This window comes from Acipenser ruthenus, chromosome 12 (assembly GCF_902713425.1).
Source record: "Acipenser ruthenus chromosome 12, fAciRut3.2 maternal haplotype, whole genome shotgun sequence".
NCBI lineage: Eukaryota > Metazoa > Chordata > Actinopteri > Acipenseriformes > Acipenseridae > Acipenser > Acipenser ruthenus.
Genome location: NC_081200.1, coordinates 26,487,631 through 26,508,187, shown reverse-complemented (window position 1 = coordinate 26,508,187; position 20,557 = coordinate 26,487,631). Strand labels below are relative to the sequence as shown.

Genomic DNA, 20,557 nt, shown 5'->3' with positions numbered 1-20,557 from the left:
TGGTAGCTATTGTTAAATTAAAACCAGGTGCAGGGTATTTAAGAGAGGCAGCTAGTCTGCTCAAGGCTGCTGAGGAGAAGGAGGCAGAAAGGTGTGCTCTGCTTCCTGGCAGTCATGAGCGAAAAAGTAAGTGCTGTATAAAACCAGTGTGTTTTGTAAGGACGGGGAAACAGCGTAGCTGTCCCGTGTTAGCCAGGGTGTTCCTGTGTGTTAGTTAGTGCTCGTACAGAGCTAGGTGTTTATTTTGTGTGTTTTGTTTGATTTTTGTGTTGATTAAAAATAGCGCACCAGCGCTTAAAATCCATTTCTGTGTGCCGGGTCTATTTTTAAAGGGGCAACGAACCCAAGCGAGGGTGAACGTTTTACATTTGGTGTCAAAGTGTGGGCGCCCCTACGACCCAGAAAGATGGATTTATGGTACCTGATCGAGCAGATTAATAGAAATGCCGCTGCTCAGAAGGAGCAGCTGGAGAGATGGGAGAGAGAGATGGGGTTGGCACCGCAGAAGAGACAGGAGCGGGAGCCAACCGAATTGGAGCGGTTACTCCTGGAATGGGAGCAGGCTAGCGTAGCTCCGCAGTCTCCAGAGCCCAGAGGGGAGGAGCCGCCGCTTCCAGAGCCCAGAGGGGAGGAGCCGCCGCTTCCAGAGCCCAGAGGGGAGGAGCCGCCGCTTCCAGAGCCCAGAGGGGAGGAGCCGCCGCTTCCAGAGCCCAGAGGGGAGGAGCCGCCGCTTCCAGAGCCCAGAGGGGAGGAGCCGCCGCTTCCAGAGCCCAGAGGGGAGGAGCCGCCGCTTCCAGAGCCCAGAGGGGAGGAGCCGCCGCTTTCAGAGCCCAGAGGGGAGGAGCCACTGTTGCCAGAGTCACCGGTGGAAGTCAAGGGGGAGGATGTGCCGCCTCCCCTGCAAGCCAGTCCGGCGTTGCCGAGGGAGGTCCCTTGTCCCGGCAGCGTGGACACCAGGCCGGAATGCCCAGACCTCCTTCCGCTTGACCTGGCTCCCAGGTCGCAGTACAGCCAGGCACAGTCGCCTGCCTGGTCCCTTGCTTCACTCCCCCTGGAATCCCAGACGTCGCTGCGCAGGATGAAGACGTCACTGCGCAAAAGGCAGACGTCGCTGGCGCTCCCCCTGCTGATTGCTTCATTCCGCCTACCTACTGCTCCGCTCCCCCTGAGATTCAAGACGTCGCTGCGCCGGTCCACAGCCACGCGCCTCTGCCTGCCAGTCCTGGCTCCCGGTCACCGGCCTGCGCTGTGGTCGCCCTGGACAAGCCGTCTGGGTCCCTCCTCGTCGGTCCTAGGTCCATCCCTGGAAACGCCGGAGGGACCAACCCACCCTCAAGCCCGCCCGTGGAAGAGGGCGACAATTGACATTGCTGGACTTGAGGGTGGGTGGTCTTTTAAGGGTGGAGGGAGGTGGCCGTCGAGTGGCCGGTGTCTTGAAAAGACAAGGGGGGGGGAAGTGTAACACAGCAGGGAGGGGGTTAAAGCCTCCATGAGTGGAAAACATGTGTGGAATGCACATTTGTTTAGTTTAATTGTTTTGGTTTATTGTTTCATTGATTTGTTAATTGTTTTATTATTAATTATCCCCTGCACCTGGTAGCTATTGTTAAATTAAAACCAGGTGCAGGGTATTTAAGAGAGGCAGCTAGTCTGCTCAAGGCTGCTGAGGAGAAGGAGGCAGAAAGGTGTGCTCTGCTTCCTGGCAGTCATGAGCTAAAAAGTAAGTGCTGTATAAAACCAGTGTGTTTTGTAAGGACGGGGAAACAGCGTAGCTGTCCCGTGTTAGCCAGGGTGTTCCTGTGTGTTAGTTAGTGCTCGTACAGAGCTAGGTGTTTATTTTGTGTGTTTTGTTTGATTTTTGTGTTGATTAAAAATAGCGCACCAGCGCTTAAAATCCATTTCTGTGTGCCGGGTCTATTTTTAAAGGGGCAACGAACCCGAGCGAGGGTGAACGTTTTACAATATATATATATATATATATATTTTTAGTATGGGATACTACTCAATCAAGAAACCTGTCTGCTCACTATTTAAAATGTAAATAACATTATGTGCCCAATGAGCTATTGATATAAAACTTAAGACTGTTGGTTGTGTCTTTTTGTGCATCAGTATATATTTGTGGGGTTTGTTTGTAATTATTTAGGTTACCCATTGGAGAATGCATTCTGATCTAAGTAGTACTCGACCCATTCAAACTCTGTTACAGATTTCCATGAGGTATTTTGTTATACTGCAAACATTTACATTAAGAGAATTGATATTTTTAACATTGGATTATAAAGTTGCTGGCTTTTTAAAATGTTTGTTTAATAAAATGAAATTAATTTTGGACTCCTCAGTAGTGTGGACCATTAAGAAAAATCACAAAGTGTCCGACCAAGTTTTGGCTCTACAGTCCTGAACCATAAGGAAATAAGGTTTGTTTGACCATTCCTGCCTGGTTGGCGTGAATCGACAGAGACAATTGCTTATATTATGGACATTACCTTATATTGGTCAGCACCTCTGTGTAAACTGAAGCACTGAAGCATATATATATATATATATATATATATATATATATATATATATATATATGGATGAAGGCTATATTTGCAACCTGAAAAATGGCATAATACCGCAGTAGTGATGTCAAAATGGCCTATTTGTCTAGAAGATTATACTTTTTTTCTCCCCAATTTGAAATGCCCAATTATTTGGATTTCCACCTGGCCCACCACTCCCACCCCTGCGCTGACTCAAGAGAGACGAAGACTGACACATGCGTCCTCCAAAAAGTGTGCCGTCAGCCGTCCACTTTTTTCACACTGGAGGCCCGCCATGCAGCCACCTCAGAGCTACAGTTTTGGAGGACCACGCAGCTCTGGGCAGCTTACAGACAGACCTGCAGGCGCCCAGCCAGTCCACAAGGGTCGCTGGTGCGCTGTGAGTTGAGGACACCCTGGCCTACCTAAGGCTGACCTAAGCCCTCCCCCACCTGGGCGGTGCTCAGCCAATTGTGCGCCGCCACCTGGGAGCTCCTGTCCATGGTCGGCAGTGGAATAGCCTGAACTTGAACCAGCGACATCCAGGCTATATGGCACATCCTGTACTCCACGCAGTGTGCCTTTACCGGATGCGCCACTCGGGAGCCCCATAAGGAGGCTGTGTGGTCCAGTGGTTAAAGAAAAGGGCTTATAACCAGGAGGTCCCCGGTTCAAATCCCACCTCAGCCACTGACTCATTGTGTGACCCTGAGCAAGTCACTTAACCTCCTTGTGCTCCGTCTTTTGGGTGAGACGTAATTGTAAGTGACTCTGCAGCTGATGCATAGTTCACACACCCTAGTCTCTGTAAGTCGCCTTGGATAAAGGCGTCTGCTAAATAAACAAATAATAATAATAATAATAAGATTATACTTATCCTTTGAACCATATTTGACACCTGTGCACCCCGAGACCACTTTCAAACAAAATGTCTTGTTTTCAATCTCTCGACAACACCCACAATTCGTGGTTTTAGGCACTTTTAACAAATCTGTCTCTGTGAAGATTTAAATCATCCTCCACCAACGGGAGCACCAAACAAGCAAACGATACAAATAATCTTCGACTCTAACAGCAACTAAGAAAAAAAATATAAAAATAAAATAATAATAAAAAAAATAAAACATACCCCATTGAAACACCTTTTCCTTAAAAATATGTTATTTTTTTGCAGTTCATTATCTACCCAGTTTTAATTCATGTTCCTGAATTATCCAAAATATAATTTAAGATTCTTTAATATTGACTTAATTTACATTATTATTATGTAGTTGCAATTTGAACCTTAACGTCCGTTTATTGTCTTTTTTATTACAGATACTAATATCCATGTATTATAAAAAATAATAGATGGACTTCAGTGAGTTACAGGAAAATAATTCCATCTCGGGTTTCTGTGACAGTTTATAAACTACTCGACCTTCGGTCTCGTAATTTATGACGTCACAGAAACCCTAGATGGAATTATTTTCCTGTAACTCACTGAAGCCCATCTATTATATATATATATATATATATATATATATATATATATATATATATATATATAATTATATGCAAACCACAAGCAATAGTACATTAAACATTGCCTAGTTTAGAAATTGATGGGAACTAGGAGATGCTTTTGGTTTGAACTATTCTTTATTTACTGTTTTTAAATTTTTAATTGTCCCCAGCTGCCTCTAGGGGGGCAAAGAGTAACTAAAACCAAAGCAGTGGCCTCAGTCTATAATTACCTCCCCTTGGATTATGTTAAAAATGGTATCTAGTTAGCCCTACTTGTCTTGTTTAACTATTATTTTGTAATCTAGCCCTTTGCTGAAGATATCACACCTAAGACTGAACCCTTTTTATTTAAACCTGGGTTTTGTTCATGTAAAATGTTTGTCAGGTTTCTCATTAGTAAGCCCATTTGTCACCTTTTGAAAACCAGACCCCTAATTAGGGGAACATGTTGCTGTCCAGGTGCCATGCCATCTGATAAACCTCATGTGTATTGAGGAATGCATTCAAACGATGGTTGATCAATCTCTGCCTTGCAAGGGATGACAGCTGGAGACATTCTAGAAGAGATGGACAGATAGATCCTTATTATTGTCTTGGGTGATTTACAAGAGGCATCCTACCTTTTAACAGCTATTCCCAGTTGATACAAGGTGCATATCGTCTAGAGTTATCTTGCAGATAAGTAGCTAAACAGTAGGGATAACCCTGAAGGTTCTTGAGTCAAGGAATCAAATCCCCTCCGAGCTGTAAACCATCATCAGTTTAAAAAAGGTTGTATCAAATACTTGCAACAATAGCTTCAACAGTTTTTCTCCTTGCAGTGCACATACAGTTTTTATACCTTTCCAGATGCGTTCACAGTAGAGCTCAAAACAGACCTAAACCGTTGCAAAGCCAGCTCTGGAGCAGGCCACTTTTGTGACGGCTGGACCTTGGCCGGCTGCTTTTACACTACAGAAAACAAAGCAATCCTAAGAGTTAAGCTGACTCAATGGGGTATTCTTGTACGGAAAGCTTATGACTCTCATAACTTGTGAACACCTGCTTGGTTTGATTTGAAAATGGTGGGGAAATTAAACCTGCACAAAAAAGCGTCTGCTAAATGACTAAATAACAATTGCAGATTGTTATAACAAACCTTGTACTGTATTAAAACATTAAAGTACCATTAAATTATTATTCGCCTTCAGCATTGCAGTGCTATGTGTGTTTCTTCCGGTTCTGACGTCATCACTCAGGCCAGCTTGCCACACTTGGAAAAAGTTTAAACAGACAAAAACACTTTGTAAAAGAACAGTGCGTTGGCCAAAACAGACACTAACCAACAGGGACGAACACTAAACAAACAAGTACCATGCTGGTCCTCCAGCACGATGTAGCAATTGATTATTTATTTTTAAATTTACTTTACTCTCCTCACTCTCTACCGTTCTTTCGCCCTGAACACACAACCCCGAGTGAATAACATGTGCACCTATATATACTGTTGTGCCGGGATTCAATTACTAATTAATTATTCACTTGAATCCCAGCACGTTAACTAATTTGTGCAAATCCCTGTGCTCACATACTATTACACACTTTTATCTGCACGTGAAGTGATTGTGCAATCCCTGTGCCCAAATACAACTATATATTTTAAATCACTCGTGTTACACAGACCCATTCATATCCCGTGCACCAATACCTATACACCAACATTAACACACCACATGCAACATAACACATAACACACACATGGGCTGGGCACACTGCCACAAGCATATATTGTATTAATAAAATTTACTAAACAAATTCAGTGTTCAGTGTTTTAAGGAATGAATCATAAGGGCCTGTTCACATAGCACTTATTTTTTCAGTGCATCTGTAAACATTCTCCAAGGTTATTGAAACAAAGTAAAACTCCCAACCATTTATTTTAGAAATAGACGGTGAACATTTTTTAAATACCAACCCTGGTTTAAAACTTAAATAAAGTTGAATGAAAAGGCTGCGTCATGTCATCATCCAAGGCTTCCCTTATGTAAGACTTTTACTTTTACAGTATAGGGTGTAATTTACATTCTTCTGAGATAAAACAGCAATAATTGACCTTGAAGGCAGTCTTGTAAGGTGGGGTGAGCTGTAGTTTGGTGTCAAAGATAAATTTGCTAGCCTTCAATTTAAATGTACTACTGTACTGCCTGTTTCATTCCTAGGCTCCAGCTGCAGTAGGCTGTGCTGTATGACTGGAATGTGTCGTAGTACCAGGGAGCAACTTGCAGCATTCTTTTGGAACAGAACAAGCTGTTGTGTGTGTGTGTGTCTCTCAGTGTGAGTGTGTGTGTGAGAGTGTGTCTGTTGTATAGTGTGTGGAGGAAGCAGGCACACTGCAGTGCCTCATCAGCTGCTGTGAGACAGGCAGTGCTTTTCCTCACTCTGATTGGTGATGAGTTTGTCTCAAGGTGTGTCTTCTGCTTAACTAGGGCCCATCTCCACTGCTGCTGCAGTTCTTTCAAGACTCCCCCTGTCAGTCAGGGCTGAAAATAAGGGCACAAGACCTTATGTTTTAAACTGGAGGAATTACCTGGTGTACTACTTATGAACTGGTACTTCTATTTATTTTGTGATTTTCGTGGGCTTGGCATATTGCAGGAAAGAAGAGTCAAAACTTAATAGGACACACTTTTTTGACACCGGTAAGTTTGCATGGTTTATCATTTTGTATCAGTGTTAGTGTTTAACTCTTTCAGAGCTAAGTATTCTGAAAGATAACCCTAAGATAACTCATCCACTGGTGTCAGTCAGTGTCTTCATATAGGTTAGTGTTGGATTCTGTTTAATTTCCTAAAGTTAATTAAACACGTTTAAATGCTTCAACTTGAACATGTTTAGAATGCTGGTAACCACTCGGTTAACACATATTACAACACCTCCAACTTATACTGCGTATACTGTCTTAATAATGTTATACTATATATGGAATTATTAAAATTGTGATTGATAGTGATAGTGGTTTCTAGTGTTGAAAAAGCAGAACTTTTTGGATGGGCTGGACCTTAGAATGTGGTTTAGTAAAATTATACTGCACACTATCAATGCATAATATAATAACACATATATATATATTTTTTTTTTAAACTTGTGTTTATTAAATTTTAGCTTTTAAACAACTCAAACAGAACGATATATATATATATATATATATATATATATATATATATATATATATATATATACACACACACACACATACATAACATTAACATTGAGATACATAAGGTTATAAATGATAGTACTTAAATATCAGAATAGCAATACTGTAATAATAGTCAAAGTGAAAAATAAAATAGTAAAATTATACATATAAAAAAAGAAAAAAAATGTATATATATATATATACATATATACACATACATACACATATACACACGTACATATACACATATATATACACATGAATACATACACACATACATACCCACACACACAAACATATAACCCTCCCAAAAGAACAAAAAAAAAAAAATGGGTTACAAGGAAAATAAAACTTCTTATATAGTGACTCATGCATTATTCAGACTGTTCAGACCGTTTAGACCGAAGGGCAATCCAAAGTACCCTACTTAGTATACTTTCTTTTCCAAATCAACTGTTATGTGTGATCATACAGGCCCTACTGTCATGACATTAGCAGGCTTCTAGTTAGTACACAAGGAATGCAATACATGAATAATATAACACACAGACATCAGGATCTCTATAAATAGCTAGTAATATGTGTCTTTACTCACTCAAAGGATCAGCATAATTTCTGCAACTCAAAAATTGTATAAAAGGTTCACACAGTAGTGCCAAGTGCTAGTTTACTGCAAGGCACTACTATATATTTCAATACTGAGAGAGAACTCCATAGAACAGAACTCAACTAGGGGAGTAGCAGCAGAATCTAAATATTCACTTTCTAACAGTTACAACAACATTGCTTTTCAACCATTGATTTAAACCAATGATTACATGCATCATTTTCAAGATGCTACTTATTAAAAGCACTGAAATGTAGGTACAGAGGAGATAAGCTGGTCAAAAGGGTTTCTTTGTAGTTCTACCTAACCTGCAATCCTATGGCTTCTGCTATTGGTTGTATATAATCATAAAACCCCATGTGTAAATATGAACTTTAATTATGACGTCGGAGAATATCCTTCCCCTTCACTATGCTAATGCAGAGTGCTCACCTTTCTAGAGTGCTTGCGATGCAGTGTAGCATTATATACTATATGAAAACTGAAACTGATTTATTTTATAGCTCTAATGATACAAGTGCTTCTATGCTATATACTTTAGTTCTTCCTTTTTGTGATTTATTTATCACATCAGATATTATCATTATTATAAGATCAATCTTATTTTACTCAATCATGTCTGTTCAATAGCAAGGGATTCAATTTCATTATTATTATTATTAATTGTATTATAGTGCTATTTTGTTATTTCAGTAACCCATAATTCACCAGTTTGTTGAATTAATTGTTAGGCTGCACTGACAGTACACATACTTATGATATACTGTGAAAGGTCCCTTTATTAATTTACTGTCCAAAGTATGAGTAAGTCAAACAGTGAATAATAATAATAATAATAATAATAATAATAATAATAATAATAATAATAATAATAATAATGTAACATGCAGGATGACCCACAGAAGCAACAGCTGTTCAAACCTGACACAGTTAATAGGATAATAGATGGGATGGAGTCCATAATTACAGAAAGATAAAAAGCGTGGGGTTTCAGGAAAGTCGTAAAACTTACAAGCGAAGGTCCCGTTGAGGTTTATAGTCATCTCAAACCCAATACTTTTTTTTATTAGTCTACTAAAAATGGACGACATAAGCCCTGTTATTATCTGTAATAAATGCTGCTTTTAAAAGATGGAAAGGAGAAATGGTTATTGTACCGTGTTCAAAATCCTGACAGATAAGATGAAGTAGCAAGTGCTCCCACGCCACTACCACCCTGATACACACACATACTTTCTTTGCTGGAGTGAGTGATTCTCATTTCACTGAGAACTCCACTTAACACTTGCTGTGCCAACCTGCTTTACTGAAACGGCGTGACATGTGGGAGACAAAGAGGGAAGCTCTATAGTGTTGTACTCTCTGTATGTTGTCTTAAACAACAAAACTGAACAAAAACAGTTTAAATCAACACTGCACTGAAAAACACACTGATTCGACTAGTAGTAAAAATGATAAATATTACACTGCACTGAAATAGACAAAGTGGAAAACGGATTTGAAAATGGAAAATATACTGTAGTCTTATATATAATATTAGGTGGTTAGGTTCTCAAAGGTATTTACTCCAAATCGTCATCCTTATAAAAGTTTACCATGGTATTTTTGCAGTTTTAGCATGCTTTTCTCATAGTTATACTATGCATTTACTATAATTTACCTAGGTTTGCCATGTTTATTAATATGCTTTACCATACCTCACTATTCTTTACAATGATTACCCGTGCTTTACTATGTTTTTATTATGTTTTATTACACTTTGCTATGCTTTTATCATGGGAAACTTTTATAAGGGCATTGATACAAAATGCACCCAATAGTTTCCAAACCAGAAATAAACAACTCAGACATTTAGTTTAGTAGCTTGTGAGTAGTCTAAAGTGGTTCATTATTCATTTCAGATTTATAAATGGTGTTTTTTCCTTTCAGACAAAAATATTAACTAATAATTTGAAGTAAATAGCTTTGAGAATCAGAATCAGTCCCACTGTGTCAAGAGGCCTTTTTGATTTCTGATTTTACACATTTACCGATGCATCAAGTTTGATCCAGAAAACTTTTAAAAATAATGCCATGCCTAGGAAGAGAACAAAGGGAATGTGAGGGTATGTGTGGTGTAACTGTGTGGTATTCTGTGGGATTTGTTTATGAGGAACATGATAATCATTTTTTATGGCAAGAGATAGGTGCTCTGACTGGAATGACGCTGAGTCATAGGATATACACGTCAGAAGAATGTAACACTTCTAATAATATTTAAGATTACATACATTCCTGTAATACATGATTTTTAACGCTGTTCACTGTGTAAATGTACTTGCAACATCTTGTCAAGAATCAATGCGATCATTTAAGCAAATGGAAAAGAACAACTTGGCAATGGCATATCAGTTATCTTAACTTTCTTTTTGTTTAGATTCACTGTGTATATCATTTTCTGTTTCAGCCATCACATTAAGAAGTTCATTCCTGTAGCTTCAGTATTGCTATCAGAATCATAAAACAACCTGTACATCTGGTACACCACAGTGTAACTGTTAAACTGTCCCCTTGCAACTCTTAGAAGTGCGTGCCATGCCCTGAAGCAAGGTACCAGAATCTAGCCAAATTGGCAACAGTTGTTTAATACTGTTGGCTTTCTCAAGTTCAGTCTCAATATTTCGCTAAAGTTTCAGTGAAGTACATTTACATTGATGCACATTTATGTCATTTAAGTGCACTGTATGATATTTCTTGACAACAGCTCATTAAAACTTGTTTGTGATGTCATATCATGGATACTGTCTCCATGTATAGTTCTAACATGCAATGATGTCACACTAACATGGTACTGATGTCTATTCTACTGACTACCAGAGCTACTGAAGGCTATGCCACTTGTCCAGTTTTGATAATGCTTTGAGAATAGTTCATTGTGCCCTACTTTCACTGATGCCTGTCATTTAAATACTTGGAAGGGGTTATGTTTGTCATTTCCTGGTCTGATTTTTGCTGAAAATGTAAGGTATCCATGATGACCTAAGAATGTGGGAATTCAAAACATGACTGTCCTCAAAATATGATAAACATGAAGCCTGGTCATGCCAACCTTGCTATGGCTGTGGCACAAAAAGGTTCCTCACTATCTTAAAATATGCCAACTATCATGACCCAGCTTGTCTCTGCAGACTGTTTCCTGGCTATCTCTCCCTCTCTGTGCCATGGAAATGAGTATCAGTAAAGTTTTGGGTTTTGAAGGACATGCTTACAAAGATAGCCTTGTAGAGTGGAAATACTATATATAACCTGCCAAATAAGATGGAGCAATTTAAAAAAGAAATCTTATCTAACCGGATTCTTACCACCTAAATGGTAGTTTTAAAATTAGATTAAATCAGCCATACTTATTTCGAAGCAAGTGTAAAGGCAGAGGTAAATATTCTGGAAGAAATAAATAAAATATTATCACAATTGTAATGTCAAGCAAAAACTACAGTACACAGAGCTTTAAATTAACTGATTCAACCAGCAGATAATATTTTTTTGCTAGTATTATACCATCTTTGTCCTTTGCCCAATTTGCTTGTGCCTTTTTCTTTACATTTGCACTTGTTTTGAAATTTGAATCACACTGGAGTATGTGGCAACCTCCCTGTGAAGTAGGAGTGTTTTTATATGCCATCCTGTATGACTCAATCCAGGAGAAATAGCCCCATCAATTCTGTGGGAGACACTGCTTGAGATGGACTGTTTGATTTGTACAGAGAACCAAATTCCAGAAATGTTGCGAATCTGTTAAAAGCCAAGAGTCAAATACCAGCAGGAATTTGTGAACGCATCAGAGCCGATTACAGTTTCACAAGCAGGTAAGCGTGGATGATTCAGAATGGCATTATGAAGTATACACACCTCTACCCCAGACAAACTCTGTTACAATCCTGTCAGGTAGGAATAACTAAAATGGTAAACTAAATTACTAGATAAATACTATGGATTTTGGCAGTTGTTGTTTATGCATTTTGTCACTATAGTTTTTCATAACTTATAAAACACTTATAAAACAAGTGAAGTTAAGCAGACACTGATATAGGCTGATACACGGCCTACATGACTTTGTTTTTTATAAGTTTTAGCTTGCAGTACTTCTATTAGCAAGTTAATTAGGTCGGTCATTGGGTTGGCCTCCATTTTCGATTCCTAGGGTCAGTATTTGGCATCACTATACTAACAAAACCCTGGCCATCAGATTTCCAATACTTCAGAATTACAGAAGTGAAGTAAGAATTGTTAAAACTGGTATCTGAGACTTGGCAAGGAGTTGATAAGGAACAAGGAGATTCCAGAACAATGAGTTTCCCTCATTTTGCTTGCGAGTGAATTTGGCACACAATGCAAGACAGTCCAAAAATACAATTTGTTTAACAAATAAAACCAGATCTGTGATTGATTCCACTGTGACTCAGGGCTCTTTTACTTTTTAAATAATTGGCATCAGAAGATGTCTCGACTGGCAGACATTGCGGTGACATCACTGCGGGCTGAGTGTAAATTTCAATAAGAATAGAGGAGCCCTTTGTTGTAGTACTGGATGCTGAAACATGTTTGCCTTCTATTTGATTGTTAATTTAGATAAATCCCTGGCTGTTTAGGTTTTCATGTGCTTGGTGCTTGTTTTTTGTGCAGATGATGATGTTTCTTAAACTTTGTGTTAAGGATTTGTTACAGTTTCATTCTGGAGAGTATTCAATCGTTTGAGTTTTGATAAGTCACGATGGTAACCCATCCCTTTGATGGCACAGTTGTATTCTCAGCCTACTACCGTTATCATATTTCATTTCCTAAAGACCAATTTGTATTAAAGACAGACACTGAGGAAAACATTTGTCAAACAATTTAAGATGTTCCTTTTTGTTTTACTACATATTCTGCCATTGAGTTTTATACTTGGAATACAAAGGTAGGTCAAATGTGTTTGTTCTACTCTTTGTATTATTAGTATTTCAGATTTCCATTAACATGTGTCTATAGAGTTGTGGCAAAGTGGTGAGTGAATACAGGTGCATGCAGTGCAGAGTGGATACAAAACAAAAATGATTTCCAGGTGCAAGGGTGTTTATAGATTTAATTAACAATGTCCAGAGCCTTATGGCAAACACTTGTATTATTATTATTTATTTTCTCAGCAGACGCCCTTATTCAGGGCGACTTACAATTGTTACAAGATATCACATTATTTTTACATACAGTTACATTATTTTTACATACAGTTACCCATTTATACAGTTGGGTTTTTACTGGAGCAATCTAGGTAAAGTACCTAGCTCAAGGGTACAGCAGCAGTGTCCCCCACCTGGGATTGAAGCCACAATCCTCTGGTCAAGAGTCCAGAGCCCTAAGCACTACTCCACACTGCTGCCCATAATAATGTAAATAATAATGATGGAGTGATACAGCGGCGTGCAACACTCAGTATTTGTAATCCCCGGGTTACACCAACACGAAACACAAAAACACAAACACAGATACAGTGAGTGATATTAGTGCTTGTGGTGCAAATACAGTTCTCCATGAACAAAGGAAAGTGCTGGTGTCCAGGTTTGATGCTGGCTGAATAGTGACAGCTCCGGATAGTGTTTAGTAGTCTAAAATAACAAACAGACAGTTACAACAGACACTAACACAGACAAGACAAAACTCACGGTTTGTCAGCACAATACACACAGGCTCCTTGTAGGTTGTATCTAACCATTTACCAAGGAACAGATCACTTGCACTACGACCCCTATTTATACCCTCACTCATGATCCCTAGGTTAATGAGCGCATCCGCTCCTCCAATCCTCAGATGCCACGCTGTTTCCCATCCGAGTCATTGAGTTTGGATACCGTAGCTCTGCCCCCTTCCTAAATGACCGACTTCCACCAACCCTAAGGAATGAATTGTCATGCCATTTAGTTAAGGGTACTCTGTTCCTTTTATACAGTGCCCTCACAGGTCGGGAGGGAGAACTAACACCAATAATCATTCGATCTATGTCACAAGAGTAATCATCAGGTCAGAAACAACAAATAAATGGTTTATCGTATGAGGCAGCATAGCCCCCTGCCTTACAGCCAACTTTGGTACAGTTCGTAAACAAATTTAGGGAAAACTGTAAAGCGTATTGCTGACATCTAGCAAGAGCTGAGGGAACTGCATTCAACTTCCTCATTTACAACCGGTATCGGTTCTGCACCATGGAGTTCATTGATACACCAAAAGGTTATATATGCTTCAGAAATTCAAAAGCAGGTGCACGCATTCATACAAACAGACTCAATCCATTCTTAATATAAGCTGCCACTGTTTGTAAAATGTTACCGTTGTAGTGTTGTTTTGCGGTGCGTGTTAAAATGTGGTTTGCTGTGTACTGCGCTTGCCCGGGCAATTATTTTAGGTCAGAAAACAAGGAAATGCCCATCTGAACGGGATACGAGTTTGGCCCTTAAGGTTCTTTTTTTAATTTTTTTTTTTTTTTCACAATTCAGCAAATGTATGTGACTTTAACTGATGAGCAACACATTGGGTTATCTAAAATTGTCACTATTCACTAAACTTTAAAAGGGTTTTGAAAAATGTGAACAGCAAAACCCTGATAATAAACCGCAGTGACCAGCTTAACGAATGGCAGCCATTGCCATAACTAAAACAGTGTTTAAAGCAAAATAAAGTAAACCTGTAATCTGTTTGTTGGTGTTTCTAGAATTGTGTTTCTGAATGTTAATGTGGTTAGGAAGGTTACGTTATTAGGGGAACTCGTTGGCCCTACTGATATAAATCAATATATATATATATATATATATATATATATATATATATATATATATATATATATATATATATATATATATATATTACCTGGCTCTTTTATTGGGACCTGTCTGCCCGATTTAGAGATGCAAATTCCATTGGTCATGTCATGTGACATGTTGTAATGAATTGGCAGGCCTTTAAATGGAAATCCATTACAATGTGATTCCTACAGCACCCCTCAAATAGTGGGAGCAGCACAATAGCAAACTATCAAAAATGGGGAAAGGTAAAGATGCAATAGCAATCATGGGGGCAGTGCCACAGTGGCAAAGACAGTCAAGGTGCTGTAGGCTGCTCCAAGACATCTATCATCAGTGTATCAGCAAAGGCAAAACGACAGGAAAGTGATCACCAACAGAGACAGCTGTGGCTGCAAACAGATTTACTGTACATCATCAGTATCCTCTGCCTAATTCCGCCAATTGTGTGAAATATTAATGATGGAATACATTAACATCTCTCGAGACACCATCTAGCAAAACGCGCCCTAAACTAATATTAGGTACAGCTACAGTGGCCCGGGTGTGTAAATATGACAACATTCCCCTTGCTGCTTTACCACCAAAGCACTGAAACCTTACACCGCTCTTTTTCTAAGAACAGGCACATTTTTGTGTGGCAAAGGGGCAGTGCTGCAGGTATCTGATCACAGGATGGAGGCAGACGGTATTACTCAAATAATACCTCAGTGCCACCTGTAAAAAAAATGAAAGCTGCACCTGCCAGCCCTGGTCTGCGCTATCAAGACTATCTCTCCATGTCTTTTGTAGGTACTTTGATGTTGAGTGGAGTGATTTTGTTGTGACCCGAAATGAGTGCCTCAAGTTACAAGTATATTGTGTGTGTGATGAGGGCCGGATGTGAGCGTTGCATGATTGACTGAATTAATAATCACTTATTTGGTTTATGATTTTATTTTTTTAATTTCAGTTTCTCACTATGTGGTATGTTAAATTCAATTTGGAAATAGTTAATTGTAAAAAGGAGGGAAAATATTCTGTTTTCAGGTATCCTGAATATGACTATGAATATGACATAGAAGTTATTTACTGGCTATTAGTTGGCCACTGAAAGACTTGCAAGTCATTAATTCTCAGTACAGGATTATAAATCATATCTTTTGGTATTTTTTCGAAAGAAATACATTTTTTTTCTTTTATAATTTTAAACAGAATCAACACTGTAATCTTCTGCAAGTCTTTAAATCTCATCAGCTCCATCACACTTACATATGACTTCAAAATATTATCCTGTATGTACTAAGATTTGGATATTCTCACTAACATTTTATTAGTTTTTTTTTCTATCCTGTTATCTTTTTATGAAGTCTGGCATCATTCTTCTAATGTAAATTTAAACACACAGTAAAGAATAGGAATAGGCAAGTCCATGACTTCTCTCTGCCCCTAACACTGTGCTGCATGCATCTGTGGACACACATCTGCATACCCACTAGTATTGTCTCTTTTACATGGTTATCTTTGCTAGTGTCTCTATCAGTACTGCACATATGCACCTCAATAGAAGAACACATTTAGAAAAAAAATCAAAATAAAGTTGAACATAAAAGGAATGTACTCAAGTCCTAACATGTTCCAACCTCCCCTCTCCCCGCACACCCTAATGTGAGACAGTGATGCAATTAAAAGTTGATTAACATATCATTATCTTGTACTTTGACTTGTTTACCCAGTTTTGGCCACCAAGCCAATGATGTGCATTTACTGCTTTAAGAGGATAGCATTTTTTTTCTCTCTTTTAAAACCATCTTATCTGTAACAAGTAAAATAAAACACAAGTAAATGTAACTGGATACATTAAGTGTTTTTTTTTAACATGTATAGGCTTTAAAATTATTACCATATATCATATTGCAATATCTAGCTAATGTAATCCTGATGTAACTGCCATCTGAAGAAATAAATTGGGATCACTTGAAGTGATCCATATAGGCTCATCCGTGAATTAAATATTATTATAATCAGGATACATGTCCTGCATTGACCTTATTAATTAAATCTGGTTCTTCAGATGTGCAATTGGGTCATTTGTTTGTACTGAACTCTGAGAGTGGTTGGATACCTTTTGTGTACCTAGTTGATTAAGCAATATCTTCAACAAACATTTGAGGTAATTACCCAAGAGAACCTTCTCAGGGAGATAAGGCCTACATTCTCCCAGAAGCACTGCTCGTTGTAATTTTCCCTTTCTTATAAAAGTTAATGGGCCCTTTTCACAAAGCTACTCTTCAGTCTAAAGATTGTTTTTATTAAAAAAATAAAGTTTGAAATTCCTGAAATTGTTCTACACTCTTACTGACAAAGTCAGTTACTATCAGGATAATAATGAACAGGTGGTTGATGCAATTCAGTGGGATTCTCTAGTGCTGTAAAATGCTCTATTACAATCTGCGTGTTCTTATACCAGTGGTTGTGTGTTTTATATACAGCAGGTTGGTCAAATCGAACCCCTTACTTTTCTATAGGTTTCGTAGATAATTTATAAAGAAGTTTGCTTTTAGAAATAGTCCACACTTTTCCATACAGGGATGAGGGAAAACCTATGCAATGCCCTTGTTAAGATGTTTCACAATAATCCAAGGAGAAATCCATTGCACATGCAGTATGGAGATGAATGATGTGTATTTCTATAGTGTTCCCAAACATGTTCAGAGCGATCACAGCAGACTGCCTAACCTGTATGTGCTCTTAATACCATTGACCTACCCAAGGAGACTGCTTAATGTATCGGCTCTTAATACAATTCCCCCTGCAGATGTGAATCAGCCACAAGTGGGACTATTGAGCTGAGACTTAATGAATTCAGTCCATCTTGTTAGTTAGCAAGGTAAGTGCCAAGAGGCTGCTGGTATTTCTATACTGTAAGAGATGTCCTTCAGCATGCTTAGTTGAGGCATATGGAATATGGCATAAATAGGAGTATTTATTTTTTGTACAATAGCTAGAAGGGTTTTTTTTTTATTAATGAATGTCCAAATTATAAGAACCGTACTAATTTGGATGTCGTCAGATCTCAGAAGCTAAGCAGAGATGGGACTGTTCAGTGCATGAAAGTTTGCAAAAGCTCAGCTAATAACTGACTGATTATCAGCTGTTGAAAAAGTTATCGTGAATGAATGGTAATCACATGCAGATGGCGCATTAATTAGGTGTTGTGCATAGGGAAATAGTAAAGCGTGGTATTTGCATAATGTTAACCTGGGAAACTACACAAGTACATTTACCTTGATGTAAACCATGGTGTTTTGCCTAAAATGTCAAAATAAACATGATCACTTTCCATTCCATGTGGAGATAGGACATCCTTGCAGAAATGGTTCTAGTCCTGCCCCCCTCCCAACTACAGTAATTGTTTAAAGGGTTTGTTTGGTGTTGGGTTTATAGGGTCCAAAGATCCACCACAGTAAAATATTGAACCCCATTATAAAATTGCCCCCCCACCCCTTCCCCACAAAAAATATGAAACATTTGTAAATTATGCTTATCCAGTATATAACTTGTGTAAATGTCCTTAATAACACAATTAAAATATTTATTTTGACATCTATATTAATAGTATTAATGAAGTATTTACAGATTACTCCAAAACATAAAAATACTCAAGCAAAGGCAAAACCTAGAAGAAAATCAGTGAAGCAGACAAACATTTATTTAAATTACAACTTGTGGGGTAGTGGCGCCAACAAAATCCAAAACATTATCATCAATAAGTGCTGCTGCAGTTGAGCAACAAAAAAAAGGTGAAATGGTCCAGGGGCAGCATTAAAAGGGCCAATATAACTATAATTACCAGGTCAAAATACTGTCTGTCAGCATAGATCTAGAATAGATTATATTAAATGTTGTAGCTAATAACGATAATCTCTGCAGGACAAATGACTGTCAAATGTATTATTTCTTTTTTCAGCTCCTGTTTTACATTATGTAACTCACGCTTAAAAAGCTGTCAAAGCATACATATGCTTCATCACCTACTGTAATTTGGTGCACTGAATTTCTGCTCCTCTGAACGGCTAGAATTCCAGCAATGCAGCTAAAGGTGTCTGTTGTCAGAGACGGCGTGCTAGCCATCATGGCTAATTGAGGACTGCTAAATCAGCATGCTCTTGGTGTATAATTAGAGAGGATTTGAAGGTAGTCTGCTTCAACGCTGCAAGCCAAAAACGTTTCAAAGTGCTTTGATTGTTAGTGTGCATTCTTTCAGCACTGTTTCCTAGGAACTTACACTGAGGAAAAATAAACATTTTTATGATCACTGTAATTTTAGTTTTAATAGGGAGTCTGTGATACTATTGAACTTTTTTTTGCTGTGCCAAAAAAAAAAGTTATTCAAATCTTTAAATTTTGGTAGTTATACAGTTACAAATAATTGTATGACAAATAGGTAGTGCTGTTTCAAAGAGTCCATATCTATACTTTTTTTATACTAAACAGTGCTACAGCCTTTATGTTTTGCAATGCTGAAGTCTGTCGTCATTGGTTCATTGATACAATAAATAGAAAAAGTCTTTAGAAGATAGTTTAGAAATGTGTGGCAGCCCTTAAAGCCTTTAATAATTAAATGAATAGGTGCAGTTTAAGATAAAAGAGCAATTCCTTTTCAGATTCACAAGCGTGTTCAACAAGATTACACTTCCTGATAGCTTGTAACGTATAAGAGGGTTATGAAGTGAAATCAATTCCCCTATCCTCAGCAAGAATTGTGCTCTTTTCATTTGTTGTCTTGTTCAGTGTCTTAATTTCATATATTTTCTTATACATTTCCAGCACTACAAAGTCTCCGTATTGGTGATCCGCACATACAGTTCACTACAGTGTGCCTTTCAGAGGAAATGCAGTATTTAGGGCAGTAGTGTGGAGTAGTGGTTAGGGTTCTGGACTCTTGATCGTGGGTTCGATCCCAGGAGGGGGACACTGCTGCTGTACCCTTGAGCAAGGTACTTTACCTAGATTGCTCCAGTAAAAACTCAACTGTATAAATGGGTAATTGTATGTAAAAATAACGTGATATCTTGTAACAATTGTAAGTCGTCCTGGATAAGGGTGTCGGCTAAGAAATAAAATAATAATAATAATAATTTAACATGCCAGCATTCCCCTGCCCCACAGTTTCAGTGAAGCAGGATGGCGTGTGGCCAATTGGGTTCTAACTATAGAGGAGATTAAATAAAGAAGAAGATAGACCTTGTAACTTCAGAGACCTTCAGTGTAGAACATGGTTCAGAGAATAAAAGTTTAGCTGTACAACACAGTGGTACAAGCTGTGTAAGTGTTTTAGCCAGTGGTATCACCTGTGACCTGTGGTATGTCACTCTGGTCCTGGAGTAACCGTCCTTATTAACAGGTAGTATAATTCAATTATTTAGTGCTTAAGGTCTGTTCAGTGGTTATTTGGTTGTAACAAAGTGAAAATGTATTGGAAGTCTGAAAGACCCATCTTGTGTGGCACGTAGACTGTAGAAGATCTAATGACAAGAGCTCAGTCAGGTAAACAAACAGAGGAAAAGCCCATATAGAGCCATGGGGAAGAGGTGTGAACTGCAAAGCCTTTCAGAATGGGATTTGTGTTGCATTGACATGCATGGCTAGGAGGAATGAATTTCACACCATTCCCTCACTCAGGCATTGCGTGATTACAATACTCCAGGAACACTTTTACGCACTGTAAATGCAGCTGGTCTGTTCAGATCAGATTCCTCTTGTTTTACAACTGTATTGCTACCACTTTACTTTACTACCAGTAAAGCATGACGTGTATTGCCCAGCGCTGGTGTCAGTTTTATGGGGTTTTGTTTTACGTCACATTTGGGCTTATGGGCCGTAGATTGCTAGGTGCAGTTTGACAGATGTTTGCATTAGCTCCACGAGGGACCAAGGGAAAACAATG

The 20,557-nt window shown here is 38.5% G+C and overlaps 1 protein-coding gene across 4 annotated transcripts in view; it reads left to right on the top strand.

The window, feature by feature from the left end:
* Positions 1–20,557, top strand: part of LOC117416971 (breast cancer anti-estrogen resistance protein 3 homolog) — a 103,012-nt gene that overhangs the window by 7,160 nt on the left and 75,295 nt on the right. For 2 of the 4 annotated variants that reach the window (XM_034028493.3, XM_034028491.3), the window contains exon 1: positions 6,342–6,712. The exons of 1 other annotated variant lie outside the window; for it this stretch is intronic. The gene's annotated coding sequence lies outside the window, so the exon portion shown is untranslated. Of the gene's footprint in view, positions 1–6,327; positions 6,713–20,557 lie in introns of those variants that run through there. One more of the 4 variants, XM_034028492.3, reaches the window with a different exon arrangement.